The sequence below is a fragment of the Diabrotica virgifera genome, chromosome 3 (genome assembly GCF_917563875.1).
Source record: "Diabrotica virgifera virgifera chromosome 3, PGI_DIABVI_V3a".
NCBI classification, from domain to species: domain Eukaryota; kingdom Metazoa; phylum Arthropoda; class Insecta; order Coleoptera; family Chrysomelidae; genus Diabrotica; species Diabrotica virgifera.
The window spans coordinates 151,144,067-151,167,168 of NC_065445.1; the positions used below are offsets into that span (position 1 = coordinate 151,144,067).

Sequence of the window (23,102 nt, forward strand, 5' to 3'; positions counted from 1 at the left end):
TGTATCAATAAATGTGATATTAAGGAATTATCATATTTCTCTAATATACAAGAATCATACAATTCCTACAAAAAAAATATAGGTATGTTGTGTATAATAAAATTACAAGATTATTTTTATTTAATAAACAACTCACACAAAACATAAATCAAAACAATATACAACTAATTTAATAGTTTTTAGATTATTATATCAACAGCATTCTAAGCTAAGAAGTTTTTAGTAACACATTCCTAATAGCAGATTGTGACCCGCAGTTATTAATAATATAATTTTCATATTAAATTTCATTAATATGCATCAATAAGAAATCCCTACTTTGTTAACACTCAAACTAGGTGATCTATAAATGTTTAAGGTGATATTGTTAGAGATTATGTGATTGGTCCACATTTTTTGACGGTTGAGGTTTTTATACGAGGGTGCTCCAGTTCTTCCAAAATTGATTTTTTTCAAGTGGGGCTATATAAAAAACCTTGTATACCAGAAGCATCCAACAACGCTTGATGATATGAAAAATAGAATAAAAGAAGCTTTTAATAATATTGACTTACAAAAATGTTAGAAATGTGGCTCGGTCATTTGAATATCGGTTACAAAATGGCATAGACGTTGAAAGTGGTCATTTTCAACATTTACTTTAGACTTATATCCTTAACATCACATTAATTGGTACATTCATTAAATTTTGTTATGGTTTATTATTTTTTTGTTAGTTATTTATTGAATGAAAATATTTGTTATATTATTACATAATAGTTATTTGTTAAGTTATTTATATTTATAAGAATAATTGAATGTATTCCCCGGCAAATGAAGAAAACTAAAAATATCTCAGAAACTAATAAGTTTAGGTATAGGAGATGCTATATAAAAATGAAAGAGTATCATAAATACAATATTTCAAAAAATAAAATATAGGGTGATCTATTAAAAAAATTGAGAAAATCGTAATTTTGTTTTGTAGTTTAAAAGTGCTTATAAAAATGAATGTTCTACTAAAAAATTCTTGGCTTAGAATGCTGTTGATATACCAATCTAAAAACTGTTACATCAGTTGTATATTGTTTTGATTTATATTTCATGTAAGTTATTTATTGAATAAAAGTAATCTTGTTATATTTTTATATACAATACAAAGTTTTTTTTTTGTAGGAATTTTACGATTCTTGTATATTAGGGAAATATGATAATTTCTTAATATCACATTTATTGGTATATTCACTGCATATTGCTATGGTTTATATTTTGTGTTAGTTATTTATCTAATAAAAATAATGTTGTTTAATTATCACTCAATACTAACTTATTTCTACTAGAAAAATTGAATGTATTCCCGAAATTTGAAGAAAACTAAAAATATCTCGGAAAGCAATCAGTTTAGTTATAGGGAATGTTATATAAAAATGAAAGAGTATATTAAATACAATAATGTTGAAAAGTAAAATATAGGGTGATCTATTTAAAAAAATAGAGAAAATCGTAATTTGGTTTTGTAGTTCACCCTGTATACAAATATTCGTCAATGATGTGAATTGGTTTTAATTTAAAAACTACAGTATATTGTTTATCTTATTACATAAAACAAATTATTGTCTACGAATTACTTCTTTATATACAGGGTGTTAATCTCATAGTGATTTCGAAATAAAAATGGTCATAACTTGTTAAATACTCTGTATAGTAATGCAAAACCATATATTATATGAACAAGAATTATGAGGGGAATATAAATATGAAAAAATATATAGGGTGTCCCATTTAAAAAATTATATGTTTGATATACCACGCAGTTACTGATCACCCTGTATAAATGGACATATTTTCCAAGCGTGGAGAGTATCATTGCCTACATTTTTTTTAAATAACTTTTCTCGATATTTTATACCATAATGGAGTTATCGACCGATCCCACACTAAAAACTCACCCTGTAGATATATGATTTATACAGGGTGTTTCATTAATAATTGTCCATATAGTAACTGAAAAAACCTTAGCACAAAATACGAATATTTAACCTAAAACGCTTAAATAAAATGTGGTTCATTACTGAGTTACAGGGTGTTTTATCTAAAAATTTAAAAACTATTTTTGCTCAGCGTTTTAAAACTATACGATGTATCCTTTTCATACTTGGCAGAAAGTGTGACTAATATACACCCTACTAAATTATGATAAACAAACGTTTCTAGCTACTACCAGAGGCGTACGACAGGGGATAGTGAATGGTTGACCCTTCTCAAATTCTACGCCACTGGAGGAATTACTATTTTAGTGCCATTTTTAGCTTCTCCAATACTTTTTACGTAAATAATATACTCTTCATTGGTAACGATAAAGTCATTAGTTTTCGAGATATTTGAACTTAAAAATGAAACGATGCGGTTATTATGATCAGTGTATTGTGTCGCTTCAGTTTTAGTTTCAAATATCTCGAAAACTAATAATTTTATCGTTACAATGAAGAATATATTATTTACATAAAAAGTATTGCAAAATCAAAAAATTACACTAAAATAGCAATTTCGTCAGTGGCGTAGAATTTGGGAAGGATCAACCAGCTACTCTCCCCTGTCGTACGCCTCTGGTAGTAGCTAGAAACGTTTATTTATCTTAATTTAGTAGGGTGTACAGTGCCTACACTTTCTGTCAAGTATGATAAGGATACGCCAAATAGTTTTAAAGTACTGGGTACAAATAATTTTTAAATTTTAATCATATGAATCATATCATAAATTAATCAAAATAACTGTGCCGTTTCATATTTAACTTCAAATATCTCGAAAACTAATGACTTTATCGTTACCAATGAAGAGTATATTATTTACGTAGAAAGTATTGTAGAATCTAAAAATGGCACTAAAATAGTAAGTCCTCCAGTGGCGTAGAATTTGAGAAGGGTCAACTATTCACCGTCCCCTGTCGTACGCCTCTGGTAGCAGCTAGAAACGTTTGTTTATCCTAATTTAGTAGTCAGTCTAGTAGTCGCACTTTTTGCCAAGTATGAAAAGGATACGTCGAATAGTTTTAAAATGCTGAGTTATAATAGTTTTTAAATTTTTAGATAAAACACCCTGTAACTCAGTAAGAAACCACATTTTATTTAAGTGTTTTAGGTTAAATCTTCGTATTTTGTGCTAAGGTTTCTCCAGTTACTATATGGACAATTATTAATGAAACACCCTGTATATCTATGTATTATTAATATTATTTATAATTTAAAATAACATACATATAAAATCAAGGTTTGATGTTAGTTTTGAGAGTAAACTGAATGTAAGACCAAATACTTACGATGTCGGGATAGTATCATAAGGTTTTTCCTCGTGATTTATTGTCACCATCGTGAATTTTACTGTAACCATTGCATGTGTTTGTCTTTTTAAAGCCAAATTACATGCTATGTTTTTTTGTGACGGATATTCTTGAGGTAAAGTTGATTTCATGTAATCGAATGAACTATCTTTCAATAAAGTCGTCCCAGCAACGCAACTCAAAAATATGGGCAATATCATTTTAAAGTCTTGTACTTTAAAATGTATAATATATGTCTGAATTGCCGATATGAGTGAGCCAGATTAAATTAAATTATTAGAAGAATTTTTTTACTAAGCAACAACATTTTTGTTTAATTTAGTAATATTTTGTATTTTGATAACGACGTCCGAGGTGGAAGTCGAAACGTCAATAAATTCGTTTTTTAGGGGCACCCAAAGTCCAAAAATTGAATTTTTTAAGCTTTTTGGGTTACGATTGAAAATTATTCTCTGAAATCTTCTCTTTCCAACAGTATATAACACATTATAGTATAAAATTTCCATGGTTACAAAACTATTTGTTTTCTGAACGTCTGCACTCAACTTACCGTGTACCGGTAGCTTTATAACCTATTAGAGTGTTTTACGTCTTTGCGATTTCCCGAATACTAGGTTTTTATCTTTTGATGTCAGATATCTCTGGTTTCTTAGATCGAAACCAAATCAATTCTTGGTCGAAGGTCCAAATTTTTACAGTAGTTGTAGATAGATAATATCTAGTCCCGCGTAAAGTTTTATTGAAAAATGTACAAAAACAAGTAAAATAAAAAATAAAATCTTAACTTTTTTGGGTTTTTTTGTAAGAGTATTTTAAAATTTTTTAAAATAAATGTTTCTTTCACTCTAACTTTACAAAAATCTACGCGGGACTAAACAATACATGTAGTTGCAAAATAAAACAAGAATTAGGTCACTAAGTGCTTTGGTTACAGAGCTATGTGACATAATGTTAACATTGTCACAGTATAGGAGAATCAGTAAGCTCACTCGTCAAAAAATTTGTTCCATGCGCGAAGTTGACCAAAATTCGTTTCACCGTGCGCATCCGATAAAGCGGATCGGATATGTTTGCTACGATTGGTCGGGAGTCGGGATCGTGTCATTCATCATCCGATTTTCTTTTGAGAATTTTTTGAGGTTGTGTTTGGGAATTGGATTGTTTTGGTTAATTTACTACTTTGTTCTCATATTAATAATATATATTATGTACGTGTAAAATATTATGTGCTGTGAATGTGATATTATTTTCTTAAATCAATAAAATGGAAATAAAGCAAGCAGAAAATAATTTTTACAAAGAAGAATGTAAAATTAAAATCGAAAATTCTGGACAACCTGTGTGATGCTGTAATAGTTCCTATTCTGTTAAAACTTTAAAACTGAGATAGAGTAGAGACTGTAGAGAGTCTTTAAAACTGATAAAAGTAGTTATTTCTATGGTGGAAATTTTTTGGACCAAATAAATAGTGAAGACATCAAATAAAAGGAGGATAGATAATTCATGTCCAAAATGGTAAGTTTTTCTGATTATGTTTCCATAGGTCTCTGTAGTAAAATTAAATTAATTAAACATTAACACATTAATTAACTCATGCAAAGGCCAATTGTAGTGAACTACGATCGGAGTTTCCATTATTAACATGGAGTTTACACATTTAGTATGTACTCCTTCACTCCTTGTATGTACTTACATATTTCAAAAGCTAGGTACACACTTTCCAAAAAGATCAAGATCCAATTCACTGTAGAAAATACCTCATATATTTGTATAAGTTATTTTAAGATATTTAATTTTAATCAACATTATGATAGTTCACACTAAAAAATTCGTGTAAAATATTAATATATTTGGAAATAACCATATACCTAGTCGGTTTGCTAAACTCAGACACAACTGGCTAGTGATATTAGTCGGTATTTCTTTTTGGCCAATTTTGAGAAAATTGGCAAAATTACTAACTATTTAGTAATTATTTTTTTTTGCCAATTTTACTAAATTGGCAAAATTACTTACTAAAATCAGTAGCCAGTTGTGTCTGAGTTTAGCGAACCAACTATATCAATAAAACAATCAGGATTTCTTAAAATGTAGTATGTTAAAGATGTCAGTTTTTTCTAAATAATAACAATAAATACAGAGCATCTATATTCATTGATAATAACTTATTTATTATTTACAACTATTCTTATTTTGACCTGATCTATGAATGATGTATAAGCAGACCTTATGATTCTAATGCCCGCATTACACGAGGCTAGATTTTCAAGCTAGCGCTTTTAAACAAGCAGGTTAGTATTACTAGCTCCATGTATACAGAATTAGCTTCGCATGTAGGCTAGTATGCTAATGAGAAAGACAGTAAGTCAGTGTCTTAAGCTAGGATCGGCTAATAGCATGGAGTTCTATTTTGTTAAGCTATTGGTTTTATTATCTTGGCATGTGTACCACCCTCGTCTGGCCCGCAAAGCTAGTGTTTTTAAACGGCAAGCGCATAATGTCGACCTGTTTTATTTTTTTAAAGAGATAACCACATACTTCTAAAACTCTTGCTGGTAAAGCGTTTTTGTGTGTGTTTTGTGTATTGGCACTGGTTTTCACAACCAACTGGCCAGTCAATTTCATAATGATTTTTTAGACTATAACTTATCACTAACTCAGGGGAGTAATATGTAGTGTGTATGTTGAGTAAGTGTCTTGTTACTTTGCAAAGTAGACGTCATTGTCTTTCCAAAGAGACGCTAATTGTATCCAAACATCTGCAGTCTCTCTGGTGAGTACCGATCCCACAAGGACAGAAATTACTTTCATTTATTAATTTAAAATAAACGAAAAACCCTGGTGAGATTCGAACTCACAACCATTCGACCTTTCGATCCAAAGGTACGCACCCTGACCACTGAGCCACAGAGGGGGTTAGTATGCTGTCGTTGACAGTTGTTGATCTCGCAATAGTACAGTGACTGGCTGAAAATTTTCCAGCCACATGTAAACCGTTCTAGCATGCGCCAAGCCAGGACAGTAACTCAAGCTAGGATACCAGGATATCTAGCTTACTATCCTAACTTGAATAACTAGCCTCGTGTGATCCTGGCTTAAGGGTTCAAAGATAGAGGGAAGTTACTAGGAATTGACAACTTCTCTGGTAGCAGGCCCAGGTTGACACAGAATTGTCAAGCTAATTATGATAATGATGTTATTTATGAAGTTCATAAAAAACTATTAAAAGATAATAAGTGATAATATGTTTTTTTTTCAAAAATAATGAAGGTGGATCAAAATCAGTATGGTGGACTATCATTCGGTTATGATTATGATTTTGTAGTTTGTTCACATAAGTGAAAATAAATAATTATATTCTTTAAACTTAATTTTTGTTTTAGATTTTCTTCATAATAAATGAAGAACTGAAGTTATTGTAAAACCAGTGGCTGGACATTCTCCTGTCAAGAAGAACAACCCATTAGCAAGTGTGCAAAAGAAACAATGAAATTGTGAAATTTGTTTTAGGTTATTTACCTGTGTAGATTATTTGAAAAAACATTTAAGAGCACACACTGGAGAAAAACCTTATCAATGTGAAATCTGCGTTAAGCAATTTTCTCTAAATTCTCGTCTAAATCGACATAAATATATGATAGTTCATACTCGGGAAAAATCTCACAAATGTGAAATCGTTTACCACTGTGTGTCATATGAAAGCACATTTTAGAACACACAGTGGTAAAAAACCTTATGAATGCAACATTTGTAGTAAGCAATTGTTGACTGCAAAAACAAATTTAAATAAAAAAGTGACAAAGATGTGACAGAAATTTATTGTCTTCTTAGTTTTTATACCCTCAATCAGCTTGTAAATAGTATTCTTTTAAATGTACTTTAGTTCATCCTCATTTTTGCATATTTTCATTTTTAATTTGTCACATGTACCGCATGTATCTTTCTTTATGTTTCTTCATACTGATAATCAGGCTGTAAAACATGTTTTCATATATTTTACAATTAATAAAATTATCTGGATACATCTTCTAAGTTTCATAAATATGTAACAGTGAGAGTGTAGAGTGAAGGTAGATATTTCCTTGATGACTGCCTTCTTTTCATATTTATTCATATTCAAAATTTGTTTTTTTACACATTCTTCAATTTTCACTTATTATAATAAAATAATGTTATTAGTTAATTCAAACACACACTTTTATTTTGCAATAATAATCACAACGATGACACAACACTGTAGACTAATTTATAGGTTGTGTATGTTAAGTTGGTTGCTTATTACATTAAAATCTAACCATTAATAAGAGTACAAATCAAGTTGTCTCATTATTCACTAATAGATATACTGATATAGGCTGTACCAAAAGGAATATGTTGACATATCCCTTTGTACACTAAACTTTCTATACTATTTTGTAAGTACCTCTTTTGGAACAATCAACCTAACATACAATTTTTAGCTACAATGGCTTGTCCCCTTTTACCAACTTGGAATGGCGGCTCATTTTCTTCTTCTGCCGTAAGTTCGCTATAGTACTCATGCCATCTTTGTGTTTGCTCTTCTGTTGTTGTAAGCAGTTGTCCTTGTTTGTCTTTTAGTGGTGTGTCACTGTTGACATTCTTATTTGCAAGATGTTTAGTGGTTTTATATAGCTCTCTCTGATTATTTGTTTCGGCTACCTCTTCTGCTAAGCGTGCCATCTCTGTCCATTCTCTTTTGTAATTCCCAGCACTCTTTTACTTGTCGTAATTCTCCTAATTCCTTTTACTTGTCCTAATTCTCATAATTCCTTTTACGTGTTTATTTATATCTGCATACTCTTGGGTTATTCTGATTTTATCTTCTAATTTTTGTATTCTATTTAGTTCGGCCTTTAAATCCTTTCTCTTTTTTATCAGTTGCCATGTGTTATCACCTAGCCACTCTGTTTTCTTTTCTCAGTTGTAGCCCAACACTTCTTGTGCAGTTTGGTGTACAGCCTCTTTGATTATCTCCCATTTGTTTGATATATTTGTCTGTGTGTTGTTTACAGTTTCTGTGTTCAACTTTATTTTGTTACTCCACATTTTTCGGGTTTCACTGTCTTTCAGTCGTTGTATATTATCTTCGTTTGTTATATTGTTTACTCCCTCTTTTGGCCTTGATTTTTACTTTTATTTCCGCTATTAGTAGGTAATGATGACTTCCTACATCTGCTGATCTTTTATTTCGTACACCTAGAAGGATACTTCTCCATTTTTTATTAATTAAGATGTGGTCTATGTGATTTTGCGTTTTATTATTTGGTGAGATCCAGGTTATTTTGTGGCAGTCTTTGTGTGAGAAAAACGTTCCTCCAATGACAAGATTGATTTCTAGGCTAAGTTCTATAAATTTCTCTCCATTGTTGTTTCTTTTCCCTAGTCCATATGTTCCCATGCATTTTACCACTCCCTTACTGTCTTTGCCAACTTTCGTGTTCAGATCTCCCATGACTATGAGTATATCTCCTTTGGTCAGCTTTCCGATAGTATCTGTTAATTGTTGGTAGAAATTTTCTTTCTCATCTTCTGTAGGTGCGTAACATTGAATAATGGTTTAATAACAATAATAAATTTAATAATTATAAATAAATTGAGGAGAAATCTGTAAATTTATTAAGATTAGATAACAACAGAAGCTAAATATTTCATTACTTACAACTAATTAATATAAATTTTCTAAAAATATCTTGAACATTGACTTACTACATACCAATTGGATTTATTTTGACATATTTGGGAATTATGGTAACTGGAATAATTTTTATTTCAATAGAATTAACTATTTCAAATGGGAAATAAGCCACAATTTAACTAAAAAATGGTTTTAATAACGTTTTGACGTCCACATCGGATGTCGATGTCAAAAACAAAATATTAATGTTTAATTAATATTTTGTAATACCATTAATATTTTGTATTTTGATAACGACGTCCGATGCGGATGTTGTAACGATAATAAAATCATTTTTTTTTTATTAAAATTGGGGCTTATTTCCAATTTAGAATAGTTAATTACAAAAATGCCACAAGGAAATGGCTTGAGAACAACATTTTAATAAAACGTTATCTAATATTGATTTTTTTAGTGAACAGGTCAAAGTAAACAAGAGAAAGTATTTACAATTTTTTTTAAGGTGTAAAGGTACTATTAATACTAGAAAATAATAAAACAGATTTCTCCTCAAGAAGTTTCTCCAGATGTTGGTATTTTGGAGGTTACTCATCTCGTCAAAAGTAGTAGATATTCGTTGCTGCTTTTGAGAATAGGGCAGTTCACGTGTTCTCACATCCTCACATGAAAATTCTTAGTGGGGAAAAACCTCACAAATGTGATTTTTTCTAAGCAGTATACTACTGCAACTCATTTGAAATTACTTTGAAAAAATAATGTGAATTTGATTGAATATTCTTACTAGTATGGTTTGAAGTGGTCTTAAAACCGTTTAAGAACACACTGAAGGAAAACCATATGAATGTGCGTGGAAGAAATGTGCTGTAAAATTTAAAGATAGTGACATGAAAGTTCTTGCTTAGATTTCCCAGATTTTTAATAAAGAATAAAAAAATTATAAACATCTATTAATTTAGTGTTTTATTTAGTTTGCAATAGTTATTTCCAGTAAAATTTTGCTTAATTTTGTTCAGACATTTTCCATAGCAGCCAATTAAAATATGTTTTTATTGTACATTTATGGTAAAATCTAACAAAATTTAGTATAAGGTTCTAGAAATAAAAATGGATAAAAGTCGTTTTGGATATATGCATGGCAGGTCCACAACAGCAATTTTTATTTTAAGACAGCTAATGGAAAACTTGAGTGAAAGAGAAAGACTTGCACATAGTTTTTATTAATCTTGAGAAGGCATGTGGCAAAGCTACCAGAGACGTACTGGTACTAAGTAGGAAAGGAGTGCCAGCTGAATATGTGGTGCAAGATATATAATATGAGATGGTAACAATTAGCATTATAGCAAATGCATGTGAAATTGGTAAATTTTGAGTGAAATTAGGGTTCCCTGCTAAATTTATTCTCATTCATCCTGGATCAGATAATAGCTGAACTTTAATGGGAGATCCTTGGTTGTTAATGTAAGAAGATATTTTGTTGGTAGAAAAATTAGAGAGAACTGTAGGAAAAGTAAAGCAGTTAAGATAGGCGCTTGAAGAAAAAGGTTTAAACTTAAGTAGGACAAAACAGTATATTTTTTTAAAGATAGTATTCCAAATCTGCATAGATTAGTTAGCTTAAATAGATAAGAAATCACACAAGATAATAGTTTTATGTATCTGGGATCGACATTACTGGACATGGGGAAGTACATGGACATGAAGTTAATAGAAGTAGAGAATTAGATGAAGTGGAAAGTGGTACGCGGAGTAGTGTGTGATAGAAAGCTACTAATAAAACTAAAAGGTAAGTTCTATAAGACTGGCTTAAGACCCACTATGTGAACTATGATGTATGGTACTGAATGTTGGGCAGAATACACTTCCGAATGTTATGTCTTGTTTTGATGTTTTTTCCTGTTAAAAAGTTGTGACCGGAAGTTTGACAAAAATGACTCAAAATTAGTGATATCCTATATCAGGGGTCACCAAATAGTTTCCCTGAGGGTCCGTTTCGACAACCTGACACTTCTGAGGTCCGGATTTATGCTGTCTGTGTCTGACTGTTCTGATTCGGTTTCTTTGTGGATTCTTGTTAAAAAATATCCCCTATAAACAAATCAGAAGTGCGACGGGCGAAATTTTTGGGCAGAAATTGTTTTTTTAACAAATTCAAAGCATCACTTTTTTGCAGTGAAAATATGTTTTTAGCATTTTTGGGTCATCTTAAATAAAAAAGATCTGTCATTTTATTAAAACAGTTTTCAAGCATTTAGTTTTCAGATTTTAAATCGCTTATAACTCAAAAACTATCAACTTTTCAGAAATATGACAAGATACCTTTATTGTTTATAATTACCCTAAAAATACATTTTTCGAGGCAAAAAAGTAATTTTGAATTTGCTTAAAAAATTGACACTTTTCTGATTGGTTTAAAGGGGACATTTTTAAACAGGAATCCGCAAAGAAATTGAGTCAGAAACATTTTTCATACGAAAGTGGCCTCACACATTACATGGACTAATATGAAAAGGAAAACTAATAATATCTGATTGTTTTTGGTTACTGTATACTTTTCTGTAAGTTTTCCTATTACAATAAATAAAATATAAATTCATTGTGTATTGTTTTGATGTTATTATCAGTATATTTTGAAAACAGCAGTATTGTAAATTGTTACTGAGAATATTTTAAAAATTAGGAATTTATATTTTGAATGCTAATGAAGTTTTTAGACATCTTCAATTTTGTAGAAAGGAAACTGAGGAATTTAAAATAAATAATCATAGTACAAAATGTTAATTAACATGTTATCTTTTCTACATTAGTTTCAATGCAAGGTGTTTGTTGCAAACTTATTAAGTCTGAAAATTATTTTAATTAAATGCACTTCTGAAAAGTACTCCTACTTTTTAACATTTAGTAGAGAAAAAATGAATATAAAAAATGCACATGACAATTTTATATCACAGCTTACTTAATTTCAAAAATCAGAGAGAGAAATGAATTTTTTTATGTACAACCCGTCTGAAGCTTGGAGTGAGTTTAGTGCAACTGAGTCTCATTGGAGAGTTGAGATATTCATCTGTTAAGTGAGATATCTACCAATTTTTAACAAAGTTCATTCTTGATAAAGCGGCTTCGCACACATAAGTTGAGCCAAACTCAATTCGAATGTAGTAAAATAATAATACATTCGAATTATAAATTATATTTTGATTTGAGGATTTCAACTTTACAATACCAATTATAATAAAAACAGTACTTCAAAAGAACAAGTAGAGAACTATGAATACAACTTAACAATATTTTTACAATCACAACTTACATAAATAAAATTATGAAATTAAAAAATGTGACAAATTCAAGTATAAAAGGTACTCTTGCTTTAAGTCAGTAAAACACACCGTCCATACACTGGTTTCATAATAACGTCAGTTCTTCTTTTATTATGAAAATCTAAAATAAAAATTAGGCAAGTTTAAAAAATATAATTATATATTTATGTGTACAAAATCATAATTACAGTAGAACCTCGATTATCCGTCAGGGCACCGGACCAAGGGTATGACGGATAATCGAAAAGACGGTTAACAGAACATTAAAAAAAAATTAAAAATTCATAGTACAACTCTCAAATTTCATTTGTATGGTTTGTTTGACAATATAAGAGGGATTTGTGTTCGTACAATCAAATCAATTTAAAATATTCTGAAATAGGTGTTTGTTTTACTGTTGCTTCACATCTTGCGACGGCTGAATTTCTTAATCGGCATAATATCATGCAATCTACTTTATTGGCTTCTTCTTGTTGAGAATACCACTCGATGAATTATTGCATATGCGATGCAGCTTCTCTAGATTATTTATGCAAATCTTTGTTAGTTACAATAGGTCCATCAATATAGCTACAGTCAAATTCCAGGCCTGTGTCAGCTTCTGAATCTGTTTGGTCCGCCTTTGTTGCCATTTCAATTATTTCTTTATCTGTCAGCAATGGATAGCCGTTTGTGTCCTCACCCCAAATCAAATTAGCTTTTTTTATTTTTTTGCATTAAAATTATTGCTAATGTAGTCAATACAACTTTTGTATGTACCCTGACGGTTAACAGAGGTGACAGTTAATGGAGAGACAGTTAATCGAGGTTCCACTGTTCAACCAAATGATAGTCCATCATACTGATTTTAATCTATCTTAATTATTTTTGAAAGGAAAAACCATACCACGTTATATTTTAAGGTATATTTAAAAAATACATATATAAACATTTACAAAAACTTCCTATTAATAGTTTTTTATGGCTTTCAATTCTTCGTTGAGAATTGTAAGGTCTGCATACATATTATTCCCAAATAAGTATGTTACATATTCCCAAATAAGTATATTAATATTTTGCATGAATTTTTCAGTGTGGACTATCATAATGTTGATTTAAATTAAATCTCTTAAAACAATTTATACAAATATATAAGGTTTTTTCTACAGTGAACTTTCATATCGATGGCTTAGTGTGAAAACCTCGTATCTCAATTCTTTTCGAAAATGACATTTTGGTGGTTTTAGTTTGAAAACCTTGTATCTCGCCATTTAAACTGTTAGAAAAAATCCAAATACACTGGACTATTTTCTACAGCCGAAAAAAGAAACCATGTATATCAATCGCTCTCTTGATTTAGTGTGAATACCACCTATACATAACCAAGAATTTGGTACTTAATTTGAAGTGTTTGTTTAAGAGATTCTACTTGGAGAAGTGTTTTTTGTGAACAACAAAATGTACTCCGGCATATAGAAACATTTTATGAACCTTAAATCAAAAGATTTGTATTGTATCGACCTAGTATTTGGAGGTGAGCAATAAGCTATGAAAAATGAAAACCTCATAAATAATAATAAACACAACCTCATTTGAGATAAAACATGTATATCAAGATATACGAGGTTATCATAGTTACTTGGGCAAAGGCTCTATATACTGCAAGGATATTTATGTGTTTATCATAGTTAATATTTGTATTTAAAATTTAATGGCGACATTTAACACTTTTAGCTCTGGGCCAATATCAGATATTTGTTTCAATGTGCTCGAATTAAAAATATGTAACGTAATTTTTGTTTTTAGGTTATATTATGCAGAAAATCAGTTTTTTGTTTTTTGGTTTTCACACTAAGCCATCAATATGTTGAATTAAAGTACATTTTAGGCTACAGTGATGTACAATAATACAGATAAAATGTACTTTCACTAACACAAGTATATAATTTAAAACAAATTTAGTGATTAGAAGTCTAATGATCCAAAAATGCCAGTAGGTATCAGATCCATAGACATCGGATCTTTTTGGAAAGTGTGTACTTATCTTTTGAAATATGAAAGTATGTACATACAAGGAGTGAAGTACATATTTACATGTATAAACTCCATGTTAATAATGCAAACCCCGACCGTAGTTCACTACAATTGGCCTTTGCATGAGTTAATTAATGTGTTAATGTTTAATTAATTTAATTTTACTACAGATACCTATGGAAATATAATCAGAACAACTTACCATTTTTCACATAAATTTTCCTCCTTTTATTTGATGTCTTCAATAATAACTTCTCTATTTATTTGGTCCAAAGAATTTCCATCATAGAAATAACTATTTTTATCAGTTTTAAAGACTCTCTATCTCAGTTTTAACAGAATAGGAACATAATTATTACAGCATCACACAGGTTGTCCAGAACTTTCGATTTTAATTTTACATTGTTCCTTGTAAAAATTGTTTTCTGCTTGCTTCATCTCCATTTGATTGATTTAAGAAAATAATATCACATTCACAGTACATAATATACATAACTACCTATTATTAATATGAAAAATGTATGAAAATAAATTGGTAAATTAACCAAAACAACAAACAATTCCCAAACACAACCTCACAAAATTCATGAAAATCAGATGGCGGTCACGACCAATCGGCAAACGTATCCGCTCTCATCGGATGCGCACGGTGAAACGAATTTTGGACGACTTTGCGCAGATTCGCCAAATTGGAACATTGAAAACAATGCATTTTTCGGGGAGTGAGCTTACTGATTCCTCCTATACTGTGACATTGTCGTTAAATGGGACTTTGGGTGCCTTAAATTTAAATTGTGGCTTACTTCGCAGTTAGAATAATAAATTACAATATGAATATATGGAATCCAACAGGAAAATCACCTTAGGTTTGAAAATTTATGAAAATTTAAAATAACCAAAAACAAAATTAATTTTGTCTCATATTTGATAAAAAATAAGTTCATAAATCATCAAATCTAAAAACAAACAATACAGTAACGTAAAAAAACCTAATTCACGTTTTTGCGTATTTTTGAAAATTGCCTTGCAACAACATTCTTTCTGGCACGTGAATTGGTGCTTTGCGTGGGATGAGTTTTGGCAACATTGGCATCAATTCGCGTTTTTTCCACACACACGCTATTATCTAACACTTTAAATCGCACAAAGGTTATTCGGAAGCCACCGTTTGATAGAATGCCAGTAATATCATGAGATAATTCAGTGTACAAAGCTGTAACAAAACATGTAGGTACAAATCCGTGCATTCAGTATTACAGTTAACAATATTACTTGAATATAACTTTGACGATTAAAAGTCCCCTATTAGGATTAAAACAATCCCCTACTGGAACATGATGTGCAGTGTACAGGGAAAACACAAACGAAAGTTTGTTGTTTAAACTAAACAAAAACTCTACAATATTTACAGCAGAGGCACTTGCTATATTTAAGGCTTTGGATTGGGCAAACAATTCACTGCTACCCTTGTCAAACTTGGCTATAATATCGGATTCGAAATTTGTTTTATCAGCTCTGGTGGACCCCGTTACCTCCCTATACAATAACTCAATAATCGTGGAAATTTTGACAACCTTAAGAGCCTTAGATTCTAAACAGGTAAATACATTCTTCATATGGGCCAACGGGCATTTCTCCATCACAGGAAACGAAACAGCTGACAAACAGGCAAAAAGAGCTATTATTGATGGCGAACAAGCCCCCGAATTAACGCTACAAGACGCATTATCTATCTGTAAGCAAAACTTAAGAACTAAATGGGCAGGCAAATGGACAATAATTAGATCTAACAATGCATTTCAGTACTGCACGCTCTTTCCAACACTTCCTTCTACAAAGTTTGCTAAAAGAAGTCATCCCAATCCCAATCCAGTCACACCAAATACATCAGGTGCCTCTTCGGACACGGAGCAGTCAACTCCAAGCTTCATAAGATGAAATTGGCCACATCCCCCTGTGATTGCAGTGACAGTTTTGACGACTTTAATCACTGGATTTTTCAATGGAGTCATAATTCTAACGACACCCCTTACCTTATTACGGAACTAACTAAACTAAAAATCCCGTTTCCCCAAAATTATCTTTCTATTATGCTGGATGACTCCATAATCCCGAGGTAAGAGCTATTTTTTATAACTTCTTGGGCCGTACGAGGAGACGCTTATAATTTCCTCAACTTTTAGGTCTGTATCATCCAATCCAAATTGTATTCAGTTAGGTATTAAATTTATATGTATAGATTTGTAAAAATTGTATTTGTACCAAATAATTGTATTCAGTTACTGTATTTATATGTATAGATTTGTAAAAATTGTATTTGTAACAAATTGTGTTCAGTTATATGTATAGACTTCCAAATGTTATAAATTTTCGTGGCAAAACGGGTTCTTCCCAATACCAATAAACAAAAAAAAAGTTGTTATCTAAAATCACGTTTAGTTCTTTTATCGAAATATCAGAATGCTGTTCACATACACAAACGTTTAAAAAAAAACGGTTAGAAATTAATTACTTTGAATAATTACCCTGATTTCATCATCCTCATCAGTGGCGTTACAGCTCTTTATGAGCCAAAGCCTCTTCAGAACAATCCTCCATTCGCCCCTGTCTCTGACAACTCTTCTCCATGCTCTAATTCCAATAGATTTTAAATCATTTTCTAAGTTGTCTTGGTACCTAAGTCTCGGTCTTCCTCTTGTTCGTTGTCCTATCGGCCCTCTTCGGTCAAAAACTTTTCTGACTATGGCATCTTCCTCTCGCCTGATTACATGACCTTATCCATCTAAGGCATGCTACCTTAAAGAATTTTACGTCAGGTTCATAAAAAAATCTATACAATTCAAAGTTGTAACGCCTGCGCCACAAACATTGTTCTTTTATGCCTCCATATATTCGTCTTAGAATTTTTCGCTCAAAACATTTGAGCAGTTCTTGGTCATTCTGTGTAAGTGACGAAGTTTCTGAACCATATGTTAGCACTGGTCTTATTAGCGTTTTGTAGACAGTCAATTTAATTTTTATAGATATTTTTGAGGCCATCTGTCTTCTTAAATAGCAACACTTATTGGCGAGCACTATTCATCTTCAATATTCAGTTCTAGGTCGTCAATTATTATTCTTGTAGGTGTCGGGTTGCTTGACCTAGTGCTTGGTCTTCTGAACTTCTGAACATTTATATTTAGTCCCATTTTCTGTGCAGATGCTCTTAACGACCGAAATGCTTCAGTCAGATATTCTGTGGATCTACCTATTACGTCTATGTCATCTGCGTATCCGACAATTTGTACTAAATTGTTCCATTCATCAACTTTGCAAAAAAATTTATACAGCAAAATTTACTCAGAATTGGTCGATCTATCGACTTCCATAGTTATTTTGATTGAAAAAATTTTTATCCCCTAGATGGGGCTGTTTTCACCCCAACGCAAAAGTCCGCTTCGGCGTAGGGTAGATTTTAACAAAGGTTATAATTACTACCTAAATCCGAACTTTCAAGGAAATCGACCTTGGTTCTGAAAATTCCACGAGATAATGGCTGTTGACTGGAATATTTAATTATAATATTTTTTGGGAATTAAAATGCCACAATAAAATACATTTTTAGAAGCATATTATGAAGATGACTCCAATTTTTCCTTAGTTGAAACAACCATATTGATCAAGATTTTAATGATACCATAATTTCAACTTGCGTGATAGTCCAGAAAGCCACTGCGCATCCGCTAGGAAAAATATTCCGATTCGGATTTTTTGCACAATCTTACTCAAAAAGGATTCATTCCTTTTAACAAATTTGCATGTTTCCAGGACCAAAAGTGGGTCAAAAATTTTTTAAACGTTTTTTTTTGTTTTTCTCCTAAAATTATTTTTTTTGCATGGAATAAAGTTTTTTAGGTTTTTTGGATCATTCCAAACAGTAAAGGTCTTTAGTGACTTTTCTCTAAAGTTGATAGTTTTTGACATATCATCATCATCATGGCTTATTCACTCCTGGCGGAGTGTTTGCCGCCCTTTTGGGCTCTCTGATTAATTTGTTGCGGAGAATCAGTCCGCTGTTGTCTTTTATTATTATCGCAGCGTGTGTGACTTGGCTTTGTCTACAACTTTCCTCCATTCTTTCCGGTCCTTACAGCGCTCCTTCCAATTGTAGATTCTCTGCTTCTTTATGTCTCCTAAGACTTGATCTCTCCATCTTGTTTTGGGTCTTCCCTTTGGTCTCTTTGTTGTTGTTCTCCAGCCAGTTATTCGCTTTAGCGTAGAGTCTGAGTTAGCTCTTTCTGTGTGTCCCAGCCACCTGAGCCTCTGCGCCTTCACGAACTTGATTATGTCTTCACCCTGGATGACTTCTTTAATTTCTTCATTTGTTAATCTTCTAAATTCGCCTACACTTATCCTCACCGGTCCCATTATTCGTCGAATTATATTTCTCTCTAAGACTTCTAGTCTCATTTCATCTTTTTGTATTAGGCACATCGTCTCTGCACCATAGGTGATCACTGGCCTGATTGCAGTCTTGTAAATTTTTAATTTGGTTGTCTTACTAATGTGTTTTTCTTTCAAGAATTTTTGGTAGTTCCAATAGGTTTTATTACCCAGTAGGATGCGTTCATTTATTTCATCCGTTCTATCATTTCTGCCATTCACCATCACTCCCAAATATTTGAAACGGTGTACTCTTTCAAATGTATATGCTCCAAGCTTAATTTCTTTCTCGATGTTCGTATTCTCTCTTGAGCACTTGAGGTATTTCGTTTTGATTTGGTTTATTACTAGCCCTCTCTTCTTTGCTTCTTTATCTAGTATTAATATTATATTCTGCATGGTTTTTAAATCTCTAGTAACCAGTGCAATATCGTCTGCATACGCTATCAGTTGGGCTGAAGATTCGATAATTGTTCCCCTAATTTTATCTGCTCTTACTGCACCCTCTATGGCAATGTTAAATAATGTTGTTGATAGGGAGTCTCCCTGTCTGACACCTACCTCCATTTGTACTTCATCTGACGGGCCTTCCCTTGTTAAGATTCGTACTTTGGATTCCTTCATCGTCATTTTCGTGAGACTTACTAGTTTTTCTTGAATGCCTAGTTGCTTCATATCATTAATTAGCTCCTCCCTTATTACACTGTCAAAGGCTTGCTTGTAGTCAATAAACAGTATATGTAGATCTATTCCATGCTCGTAACTTTTTTCGACGATTTGCGTTACAATGTGTATTGCCTCTATTGTTGACTTACCTTCTCTGAATCCATGTTGGTATTCACCTATTTTTGTTCTCGTTTCTTTTTCTATTCTTTGTCTGATCAAATTAGTTAATATTTTGTACATTGTATTTAATAGCGTGATTCCCCTGTAGTTAGTGCATTTCGTCTTGTCTCCTTTTTTAGGGATTGGTGTTATCAGACCGCAATTCCAGTCGTTCGGCATGCGTTCTTCTTCCCATATTCGTTCTATCAGCTTGTGGATTCTGTGGGCTAGTTCCTCTCCCCCTTTCTTGAAGAACTCATTTATAATGTCGTCTGGTCCTGCTGCTTTCCTTGTCTTTAATCTGTTTATGGTCGCCAATGCTTCGTTGTATGAGGGAGGCTCTGATTGTTCTTCATTCCTATTTTCTGTTTGTTCTTCATTTTCTGCATTTTCAGCATCGCCTTTCTTTTTGAACAATTCTCTATAGTGTGTTTCCCATTCCTTTTTTCCAATATTTGCCGGTATCTTTTTCTTATTCTGTGCTTTTATGTGTTTATATAGTCTTGCATTATCGTTACTATTAGCTTCGAGTTCCAGCAGTAAGTCTCCAATCCATTTCTTCTTTTTAGTTCTGCAACATTTGTCTGACTCTTTCTTTTTCTCTTTATAGTGTAGGAGATCTTCTTGTTTCCCTGTGGCCAACCACCTGTGTCTTGCTTGGTCCTTGCCTATACTAGCTTGCTCGCATTCTTCATCGTACCAATATTTTCTTTTATTGTCTTTCATTAGTCTCTCCTCTGCTGCTGTTAAAATACTATCTTTTATGTCTTCCCATGTTTCATCTATGTCCGATGGTTTTAGGACTAGTAGTTTTTCTTCCAACTTAGTGCAGAATTTTCTGCTTGCATTATCTGTGTTTAGTTTTGACCTATTCCACCTCTTTCTTTCCTTTCTGTCGTTTTTGTCTTTAAGTATCTTCAATTGCATGTCGCCTATCACCAAAATGTGATCCGAATCAGCATTGGCTCCCCTGTAGGACCTCACATTCTGCACAATTGTTCTCCATTTTTTTGAAATTAGGATGTGGTCTATTTGGTTTCCGTCTGTCGTTCCAGGTATTAGCCACGTTACTTTGTGCTCTTTTTTGTACTTGAATTGGGTGCTAATAATAAAAATATTGGTTGCTGCTGCTAGATTACATATTCTCCCGCCATTGTTGTTCGTATTTTGATAGATCGTTTCTTTTCCTGCGATTTCTCTGTTCGTGTCTTCTTTCCCTATCTTTGCGTTAAAGTCTCCTAACAGGATTAGTATGTCGTTCTTTGGTATTTCTTCGTACAATTCTTCAAGTTTCTCATAGAATTCATTCTTTTCTTCTTCGGGAACATTCTCTGTAGGTGCATATATTTTAACAAATGTTAAATTTGCTTGTTTATTTTTCATTCTCATACAGTGCTAGTCAAAAGTCCGTACCCCCCTCGTATCTTTTGAACGGTTATACATATAATAGTGAAATTTGGAGGGAGGAAATAAACGGACGTGCGCTTCTTAACTAGTCATGACAGGTGACGTAATAGTGACAGATAACTTTACAGCGCCACTGTGACAGATAATTTTAAATGGGACCTTATGGCAAGTGACACCTCATTTGAAAGGTATTTAAAATACCTATTCAGTCATACTAATTTTTTGGGTTTAAGTTGATTTTGGATTTTGGCGAATAAATGAAATAAATATAACTTTGTAGTTTCGCATTTAATTGTACTATTTAATGGTACTATTTAAAATTATCTGTCACAGTGGCGCTGTAAAGTCATCTGTCACTTTTACGTCACCTGTCGTGTCTAGTTAAGAAGCATACGTCCGTTCATTTCCTTCCTCCAAATTTCACTATTATAAGTATAACCGTTCAGAAGATACGAGGGGGGGTACGGACTTTTGACTAGCACTGTATATGATATTCTTCCATCAACCGCTTTAAAGTTAATAATCTTGTCTCTTACGCTATTTCTAACTAGAAAGACTATTATATTTTGACATATAAGCGATTAAAAATTGAAAAATTGCGAAATCGGCCATTTTTAACCCTCAAAAACTATGTGAAAACCTGAAAATTTGAATGTTGATAAGGTAGGTAGATATTCTTTAAACATCGATTGATGGAATCCAGAAGAGTTTTTTGCAATACAATATTCAAAACTCCTTTGTTTTTTAATTGCTAATCAAGCGTGCGCGACACAATTTTCCACCGTTGCACGTGTATACAGTATGGTGCAAATGAAAGGAACAAATTCGTTATTTCGTAAACCGGCGACTTTAAGGAAAAATCCCGAAACAGGTCGATTTTTATTTTTAAGTTATGATATTGTGGCATATATGGTATACTAGTGACGTCATCCATCTAGGCGTGATGACGTAATCGATGATTTTTTTAAATCAGAATAGGAGTCGTGTGCTAGCTCATTTGAAAGGTTCTTCAATTCTCTATTCAGTAATATAAACATTTACATAATTATTTATAGAGGGTGTCCAAAAACATTTTTTAATTAAATTATTTGAAAAAAGAAGAATGTATGTAATTTATTTAATTCAAAATACATTTACTGTTACCCGAAAACTAAAAAAATGTTTATTTTACAAATAAACATTGCTTTTCGATTAAATTCAATGTTCAAGCCAGCTCCCGTCAGCCACCTGCCTCTTAAAAGTTTGAACATTTAATTTAAGCGAAAAGCAATGTTTATTTGTGAAATAAACTTTGTTTTCTGATTTGTGAAAGCAGTTTTTGAAAATATTTTGAATTAAATAAATTACAGACATTCTTCTTTTTTTGTCAAATAAGTAATTTAATTTAATACAAATTTTTGGGACACCCTGTATAAATAATTATGTAAATATTTATATTACTGAATAAAGAATTGAAGAACCTTTCAAATGAGCTAGCACGCGACCCCTATTCTCATTTAAAAAATCATCGATTACGTCACCACGGCCAGATGGATGACGTCACTAGTATACCATGTATGCCACAATATCATAACTTAAAAATAAAAATCGACCTCTTTCGGGATTTTTCCTTAAAGTCGCCGGTTTACGAAATAACGAATTTATTCCTTTCATTGCACCATATAGCCCGATCAAAGAACAATCTGACCCCAAAAAAAAATAAAGGAAGGACAAAAATTTGGGAATAGGTAGTTGAAATTGTCTATTATTATATAAGAAAAAGTTTACAATTCTACATCCCCTTCATTTTACAAAAATTGAGGGGAATACCCCCCTCTCGAAGATGAAAAAAATGCATTCAAAATAAGAGCGGAGTTGGATAGAATGACTAATTCTAAACAACTTTTCTTCCAGAGTTTTTTCACTACTTTTCGAGTTATTTGCGAGTGAATATGTTCATGTTTAACAAAATAAAACATGTTTTTGGACGGTTTTTCGGAGATAACTCAAAAAGTAAGTATTTTAGCTAAAAAAATATTCTTAGCAAAAATATAGCCCAGAAAAAATTGAAAAAAAATGGTGTATACATGAGGTCTGTAGACCCAGTAGAAGCAGAGTTGCAGCTAATGAAAAGTATGTTCATCTTCGTCAAATTCCAAATCGAATATTT

General features: G+C 31.9%; 1 protein-coding gene and 1 long non-coding RNA gene across 2 annotated transcripts in view; both read right to left on the minus strand.

Moving 5' to 3' along the window:
• LOC126882112 (protein slowmo) overlaps window positions 1–23,102 on the minus strand; it is a 143,902-nt gene that overhangs the window by 26,363 nt on the left and 94,437 nt on the right. The gene's annotated exons all lie outside the window — the stretch shown is intronic.
• Window positions 12,144–18,045, minus strand: LOC126882113 (uncharacterized). The gene is made up of 2 exons (XR_007697146.1): window positions 14,502–18,045; window positions 12,144–12,407 (listed from the first exon to the last, which is right to left on the minus strand). It is a non-coding gene; the product is annotated as an uncharacterized LOC126882113 (long non-coding RNA).